This window comes from Sminthopsis crassicaudata, chromosome 1 (genome assembly GCF_048593235.1).
Source record: "Sminthopsis crassicaudata isolate SCR6 chromosome 1, ASM4859323v1, whole genome shotgun sequence".
NCBI classification, from domain to species: domain Eukaryota; kingdom Metazoa; phylum Chordata; class Mammalia; order Dasyuromorphia; family Dasyuridae; genus Sminthopsis; species Sminthopsis crassicaudata.
This window is the reverse complement of record NC_133617.1, coordinates 740,848,965-740,858,048: the sequence shown is the minus strand read 5'-3', so window position 1 is coordinate 740,858,048 and position 9,084 is coordinate 740,848,965.

Below are 9,084 nucleotides of genomic sequence, written 5' to 3'. Positions count from 1 at the left end.
AGCTTCTTAATTGTGGTTTGTGACCCCAAGTGAGATCTCACAACTGAATGCGAAGGTCATGAAATCATGATTTATTATCAGTATATGTTTGATTTGTAGGCCTATTTTATATACATATATAATATACTTATTTTATATATAAAATTTTATATTTTATATAATATATGTATATAGGAATATTTTGTATACCTTGTAGAAAAATTTCTCAGGCTAAATTGAGCTCATGAAAGAAAAAGTTTAAGAAGCCCCATCTACCCAACTGTCAAAATGATTTTCTGAAAGCACAGGTCTTAGCATGTCACTCCCTACTCATTAAACTTCAGTGGCTCCCTACTGCCTCCACTTGATGTTAAAAGTCCTTGATGACCCAGCCCCTTCCTACCTTTCTAGTTTTTTTTTTTTTTTTTTTTACATTTTCCTCCCCATCATGTATTCTTCCATCCAATGACACCATCCTCACGGCTCTTTCACGAATAAGACCCTCCATCCCTCAGCTCTGGGCATTTTCTTTGGTGTTCCTCATACTTAGAACACTCTCTCTCTGCTCAGTTCTATCTTCTGGCTGTCCTGCATTCTCTCAAGTCTCAGACACCTTCTGCAAGAAGCCTTCCCTTAATTTTAGGGCCTTCCCTTTGACAATTATATTTAATTTCTCCTATATCTATCAGGCCATATCTGTCTGTCTCCTTGATGTGAGCTCCCTAAGATCAAGAACTGATTTTTCCCACTCCCTCTTCAATTTTCTTTGTTTCCCAAACACTTAGCACAGCTTCTGGCATCCAGTAAAGTCCTCTACAAATGTCATCCATTGTCATAATAACAATATAACCTTTTAAAATTGGCAGGAATATCTTGCCTATATTATTTCATTAGATCCTTTTAACAATTGTATGGGGCTAATATTATTCTCATTTTATCTATCATATACTAAGGGAAGCTCTTATTGCTTACATGACTTCAGGCAGTTAATAAGCGTTTATTAAGCACTTATTGTGGTACTTTACTGAACCAGTCTTTGTACTGAGCAATGGAGTTTTAAAAAGAGGCAGAAGACTGCAACAGAAAAGTGGGCATCATAAACACATTACAGGAGCAAGGAAGAAATTATATTTTGGATCTATTAATAGGGGAATTCCTCAGGAATGAAAGGAGAGAAAGGATTCCACAAGATAAAATGGATACATGATTACCTAAAATTTAAAAAAAGTTTTTTGCATAAGCAAAATCAATCCAGCTAAAATTAATATTCGTCTTCTAATGAGGGAAAATTATTTTTGCACCAAGTTCTCTGATAAAAGTTCTATTTCCAAGACACATAGAAAATTCATTCATAGTTATAAAAATAAGAAACAGCCTCCAATTGGCAAATGATCAAAGGACATGAACAGGCAATTTTCAGAGAAAGAGAAATCCAAGCTATCAATAACCATATTTTTAAGAATGCTTCTCTGAGATTCCTCCTCATACCCATCTAATTGGCAAAGTTGACAAAATGGTAACATGACAAATTCTGGAAGGGCTTCAGGAAAAGAGGTGCATTAATGCAATATTGGTGGAATTAGAAATCTACAGAATAGAGTTATTCTAGAAAACAATTTGGAACTCTGCTCCAGAAGTTATGAAACCACAGACATATTTTGACTTAGTGACATCTCTATAAGGTCTATCTTCTGAAGAGATAAAAGAAGAAAAGGATTCATATGTAGGAAGATATTTATAGGAGATTTTATATGAGATCAAAGGATTAAGGGAATACTCATCAAGGTGAGGGATGGTTGAATATAAATTTAAAATTATACAATTATGGTATATGAATATAAAGGAATAGAATTTTGATAAAAGATACAATGAAGGTAAAGGTTTCGGAGAAATCTGGGAAACTTGTATGCAAAGAGAAGTGAGCAAAACTATACAATAATGACAACATTGCAAAGGCAAATACTTTTGAGATTTAAGAACTTGGATAGATACAATATCTAACAACAATTCAGAGGAATCATGATGAAATATCCTAACAACTTCCCAAGAAACTTAGGGAAGACATGGTTGCTGCCTTCAAAAATAAAATGTAACTATTCATCCTCAATATTACAGGATAGATCTGCATCACAGGATAAAGGATTTATTTTTGTCTTACTTGACTCTTAAGGGAAGAATTAGGGGAAATGAGTGGAATTTGCAAGGAGAAAAATGTTTACTCAGTGTTGAGAACTGCTTTCTAACTTCCACTTAGTAAGGCATCCACAAGGGAGATGGGCTGCATCAGTAAGCAATAAATTCTCCCAATTGGGGGCCTTTAAGCAAAGGCTGGATGGACCCTGGTCAGGGATGTCAAAAAGTGGCTCCTTATTTAAGGTATGGATTGGGTTAGATGCAACTCAGGTAGGTCCCTTCCAACCCTGAAAGGCAGTGATTGTAACTCTACCCAAAGCACTGGAGGTTTTTCTGTGTCTTGCAGCCATTATCATGAGACCAAGAGAGCACTGGTTAAAAAGATGGGTTTTCCCAGCAGAGCAGAGCCATCAAAACTTCAGCCTTATTTTCTAGGGTTGATCCTTTTGACCATGTTTATATTATTTCATTGTGAAAGGATTAATCATTCCCAACACTGGGTGGCCACAGATTTCTCATTGAGGACTCTGTTTTGAGCTGATAGCATCATACAATCATGCAATATGACTGGCAGGATGCTAGCCAATGACGCTGGAGTCTTGGGATAAAAATCCCCAACGCTATCCTAGAAAGGGCAGTGACTTAGGGTTCTTCCCCTTCAAAAGCCTGAAATTTAGCTTTCTTTCTGAGATTCTTTGTAAGTAGGACCCTTGACTGCCTGAGAACTACAGTTCCAAGAAACCAGTTGGCTAATAGATACAAATTCGTCTCTCACTCATTTTGATATTTATTTTATTTAAAAAAAATAAATGGTTCCTAGAAAGGGTTTGGATCTCTGCTCTGTAAATAGCCAAGGTTGGACCAGCAGACTTTAAGTGAGTCTTTGTCATGTCTCCCCAGCCATTTCTCAGTACAGAGGCACCAAGTTCCCAAATACTGTCCGACATCCCCTGTGTCTCACAGAATTAGGTGTGTCCTGCCACTTACTCCTTGTGCATCTCAGGGCAGATTGCAACATCTCTGAGCCCCAGTTTTCTCCTCTGTAAATTGTGGGGATGGATGGCCTTGGAGGTTCCTTCCAGCTCTAAAACTTTGATACTGTGACCCTATGCACTTTAGACAGGAAATAGCAGGTTGCTTAGTGGGTGAAGGCTCTGAATGTTGCTGGCGAACAGCTGCTGATCAGACTTCCTGTCTATCACAAGGACAAAACAAAACCAGCAAAGAAAAACAAACAAAGCCGAAGTGCTGGCTGGTGATGTTTGTCCTTTCCCACCATGCCTTAACTGGGCTCTCACTTTAGAACTTCCCTAATGTTAAGGGCTTCCTCATCCTGGAACATCCATCTTTCCCTGTGACCTTCTCGCCTTCCAACATCCCATCGGCAGCCTCTCCCTCCTCCCACTGGTGGGCTCCTCCCAGGATCTCTATTTGGAGGCATAGCCCAGGCCAGCTAACCCCTATTCCCCTCCCAGCTCTGCTTCTGACTTGTCACTTTGGCGTCATGGACGGGTACCCTCCTGTAGGCACCCCTTTCTTGTGTTCTCAGCACTTGTTTCTCATGAAACAAGTGGTTTTTGAACACTGATTTGTGCTATCTGTCATGGTGTATTTTTAGCAATAATCACATGTCACTAAGGAGCTGACATGACCTTCGGATAAAGCCCAACCTCCTCGGCCTTCCGTTCTAGCTTTCCAAGGTCCCACCATCCATTTGGATGTCCTGGCTAACCATCCAACCCATATGCCCCATATCTCATGGATGAACACCTGCTCCAGTCTTCCTTATTTCTGTCATGGATAGAGTTATGAGTCTACAGTTAGAAAGGCCTTAGACTGACTCTCTGTGACCCTGGGCAAGTAAGTCTCTTAGCCTCTGTCTGCCCCAGTTGACTTAACTTTGAAGTGAAAATAATCTCTCTTAGGTTGTCGTGAGATTAAGAAGAGATGCTATTAGTAAAACCACTGACACTTGTAGCTCTATACAGGCTTATTCCCTTCCCATGTAGATTTTCATCGCCGACTCTTCTCTCCTTCTCACCACTCAGTTGCTGAGTCTCCTCCATTCTACTTTTGAACTACCTCACCAGTGCAACCAGTGCATTCACCCAGACATCACCGAGTCCAGGACTATTGCAATTGCCATTGGTTTCTCTACTGCCATTCCCTCCTCTATCCAAGCCACTCCCTGCATAGCTGACAAAGGAAGCCCTAAGGCATGGATCTGACATGCCATCCCCCTGTTAAAAACCTTAAATGTCTCCCAGTTATCTCCGGGATCAAATACGAACTTGGCGACTCAGTTTGGAAATTCCTTCATAATCCATCTCTAGCTTCTAATTCCAGATGTTGTTCCCCAGCAACAGCCTATGTGTCCATTCCCAAACTCAGCAAGCGCCCCACTTCCCCCACTGAAGCCTTTGCACTGGCTACATCCCAGCTTCATTTCAGGAGCCTTGACTTCCTTTCCCATAAGCTCCCTTTTACCTGCAACCTTTCCTATTCCTCCAGTGTCTCTCTTCCATCCCACTGTCTGTTTCTAACATCTCCATCCACATTTAAAGTTATTTCGGGTGAAGACTTTTTTTCTGTACTATCTCCAGATCTCAGCTCAGCATCATCAAAATAATAACAATAATTATAATAAGTACAATACAATAAAATAACAGAAATTACAATAAATAGTGCACTTCTGTAGAATGCTTTAAAGTTCTCAAAGAATTTTAGTAATAATGATGATGATAACTTTATATATTTATATGGGACTTGGTTTGTAAAACACTGTGTGTGTGTGTGTGTGTGTGTGTGTGTGTGTGTGTGTGTGTGTGAGCCCATTAGATTTTATAGACTTTATTTCATTTGAGCCTTACAACAGCACTGTGAAGCATGAGATGTTATTATGACCATTTTACAAATGAGGAAGCTGAGGCTGAGAGATAAAATGAGTTTGCACATGAACCCTGGTATTCCTCCCTCATCAAAGTGTAAGAGACTTAAAAGCTATCTGGTGCAACCTTCTCTTTTACAGATGAGGAAACTGAGGCAGAGAGTGGTTGAGTGCTTTGTCCAGGGAGTAAATGTCAGAAATGGGGCATGAATCTAAGTCTGCTTGACCCTCTTCTTAATCCTCGATTGAATATTTACTGCTTTAAACATCTAGTTCCTCTTGCTCTCCATTCTGGTATCCAAGGTCCAACACTCCTTAGCCCAGATGTTGCTTCTTCCAGGAAGTCTCTGAGCAGGCCAGCTGGGTTGCTTACCCCTAGTGCTCTCTGTGGGACAAGTCTACATCTACTGTCTTATACAGGAGCATTTTCTCATGTGTTTGAATCTTATCTTTCCAACTAGATAATAAGTTCCTGGACGGAAAAGGGCACGTCTTAATGCTTCTATTTATAACCTTATTGTTGTGGTTGTCCAGTTGTGTCCGACTCCACATGACCCTGTGCACTTTTGCACATGGGGTTTTCTTGGCAAAGATATTGGAGTGGTTTGCCATTTCTTTCTCCAGCATGTTCCATATTAGGAACATATAAGGAATTAAAGCAGATAAAAATTAAGCCATTTGTTTAGGGTCACCTGGTTAGTAAATGTCTGGGGCCAAATTTGAACTCAGAGTCTCCCTGACTCCAGGTCTGATTATTTTGCTTGACTATGCTTACTTGTTATGAGGTATCTCCCTTCAACCAGTTTGGGGATTGGGAGGTAATAATAGGTCTAGGAATAGGAAAGTAGAAAGGAAGAAGGGGAAAAAAGGAGAGAAAGATATAAAAGTAATATGAAGAAAGAAGGAGAAAGGAAGGTAGGAAGGAAGGAAGGAAAGAAGGAAAGAAAGAAAGAAAAGAAAGAAAGAAAGAAAGAAAGAAAGAAAGAAAGAAAGAAGAGAGGGAAGGAAGGAGGAAGGAAGGAGGAAGGAAGGAAGGAAAGAAAAGGAAGAAAGAAAAAAGGAGAGAGCGAAGAAAGGAGGAAGGAAGGAAGGAAAGAAAAGGAAGAAAGAAGGAAGGAAAAAAAGAAGGAAGGAAGGAAGGAAGAAAAAGAAAAGAGAGAGAAGGAGGAGAGGGAGGGGAAAGCAAGAGAGAAAGAGAAAGGGAGGAAGAAAGAGAAGGAAAGAAAAGAAGGGAAGAAAAAAGAGGGAAAGGAGAGAAAAAAGAAAGATAAAGAACAGAAAGAGAAAATTCTAAATGAAGCATTTAAAAAATACACAGAAGAGACATGAATTAAGGCCAGTAAGAGCCACCGACCAGCAGTACAGCTTTGAAAGTCATATGTCAAACTTCTGATTTATTCTAAAAGTAAGCTGTACTTGAGAGGTTTGCCGTTGTATGTATATTCCTCTATTTCTCTTCTACCACAGATATAAAAATGCTCCTTTTTGGTGTTTATTGAGTTCAGAATAAAACTTTTTTTTTTTAAGAGGTATTTCTATTCCATCATTCCTGGCACTGTATGTGAGACACAGATGTTCACTCCATATTTGCTAACTGATTTACCGATAAAGAAACTTTCCCTCGCCCTCAGGGCTGGCCAGAATCAGGCAGTCCTGTCAGGTTTCACTGACGGCCTTGCTCACAACCAGAGTAAAATATGGGAGAGTGTAAATAGCTCAGTGCTTCCCGCTTCCATGCTGGGAGATACACAGATAGCTCAGTGCATCCCGCTTCCATGCTGGGAGATACACAGCCCTGAACCTGAGTTTCACTGAGTAAGAGGGAAAGCCATTAAGGAAATTTGGATCTTTGAAAGGGTTTGGAGGAGAGGCAGCTAATGAGATTAATGAGTGGAAAATAAAACTTTAGAGCAGACGTTCTTAACTAGGGATGAATAGACCTCCAAAAGTCTGTGGAGGGATCTCAGAGTCCGTGGGTTTGGATGGGGGAAAGGAACCTTAGTTCAAAGTAATGGGTTTCATCTGCAATCCTATATTGTTGTTATCCCTAGGATTCCCTAAACTGTGACCCAAAGGGGTCCATGGCACAAAGAAGGTAAAGAAAGCCTAATTCAGAGGAAGGGTAAGTGGAGACAGAAAGACCTTTGGAACCCACTGTTTTCATCCACCCATTCCACCAGGGAAGTCTTCACCGGCTTGGGGTAGACACCATTCCTCCCCCTCTCCCTGGTTCACCGTAGGGTTTGAGGCTTCTTGGTCACCCTCAACCTGGGTTTTCCTGGGTGCGGCTGCTGCGCACAGCCACAGGTGGGAGTTGGGGAATCAGGTAGACATCAAAGCAGCCCTGAAGGATTCAGCAGCCCTCACCTCCCTGAAGCCGAGAAGAAACAAAGCACGGATCCATTCTCTGCTGCTTTTGTTAATTTTAGGCTAACAATGAACAAAACACATGGGTATTCCACCAGCCAGCGCCACTCCAGCCATCCATAGAACCCTCGGTTACAGCAAACGGAGAAGGTGTGAACGCTGGGGATGAGTTCTCTTACTTTAGCAGTATATTGTCCCGGGATGTATAGATTGAGGATGAGGTTGACATATGTATTGTGTTTGGGAGTCTCCAAAGGAAAATGTGAGAGAGGAGAAGTATTAGAGTGCTGACCCACGGTCTACAGAGCCACAGTGCTGATCTCATTGTTGTATGTCTGTGATACCTGGACAGTCTACCAGTCCAGGCCAGGGAACGGAATCGCGTCCGTTTGGATTGTCTTAGGAGGATTTTGAAGCTCCCCTGGCAGGATAAGACACCAGACAATGAGCTCCTTTCTTGAGTTGATTCCAATTCTACTGCAGAGGGTGCAATTCCATTGGACTGGCCAGATGGCTCAAATGCCCAATGGACACGCGCCAAAAAGACTGTCTTATGGAGAACTCACACAGGGCAAGCACTCACAAAGTGGTCAGAAAAAGAGATACAAGGACACCCTCGAGAACTGATTGCATGACATGGGAGATGCTGGCCCAGGACCATGCCCTCATCAGAGAAGGTGCCGTGCTCTCTGAGCAAAACAGAATTGAATTAACTCAGAAAGAACACAAGATGTGCAAAGTTAGAGAGTCTGGTCCAAATGCTCAGAGGGACTATTTGTGTCTGACCTGTGGCAGGCACTCCGAGCTCGTATCCTGAGCTTGTATTGGGCAGATCAGCCACAATTAGACAGTCTGTAACTCGCTTCTGACATCTTGATGTCATTTTGGTCCTCTTTAAAGGTGAAGGACAACAACCAACCAGCATAGAAAGGAGAGGCTCATGGCAGTGCGTGCGTGTGTGTGTGTGTGTGTGTGTGTGAGACACCCTTAGATCATAGACCTAGAGTTGGAATGGTGGCCCTCATACCATCTGGTCAATTCTATTCATTTTCCATATGAGAGAACTAAGGCAATTGCCAAGAACTGGATTTAGGCCCAGGTCTTTGTGCCTCCAAATTCAGCACTCATCCCCAACTTCACTTAGTCTCAAGAAATGATGATTAGCTGCTGTTCTCCATCCTTACTGAGGATATAGAAATAAGGAAGAGAATTAAAGGGACAAAGGAGGGAACAGAGATTCCGAGGTTGAAAGGTCCTCAAAGGTCATTTAACTGTCTCACTTTGGAGATCCAAGAGTCATAGATGAGGAGAATTCAGAAGCCAGCTAGCCCATATTATAGATGAGGAAAACTGAGGGCTAGGGAGGTAAGTGAAAAGAGGAAAAGAAAAGTAGGAGAGTGGGGAGGAAGGGAGAGGAGAGAAGAGAGAAAAAAGTAGAGAAAAGAAGAAAAGAGGAGAGGAGAGATGATTAGGGAATAAAGGAAAAAGAGAAGGAAAGAGAAGAATGGAAGGAGAGGAGAGGAAAGGAGAGAAGAGAGAAGAGAAAAAGATAAGAAAAAAGTAAAGAAGAGAACAGAAAAGAGGAGGACAGGAAGAGAGGAAAGAAGAGAAGATAATTATGGAGAAGAGAAGAGGAGAGTGGGAAGAAGAGGAGAGAATAAAGGACAGAAAAAAGTAAAGAAGAGAAAAGAAGAGAGGAGAGGAGAGAAAAAAGAGGA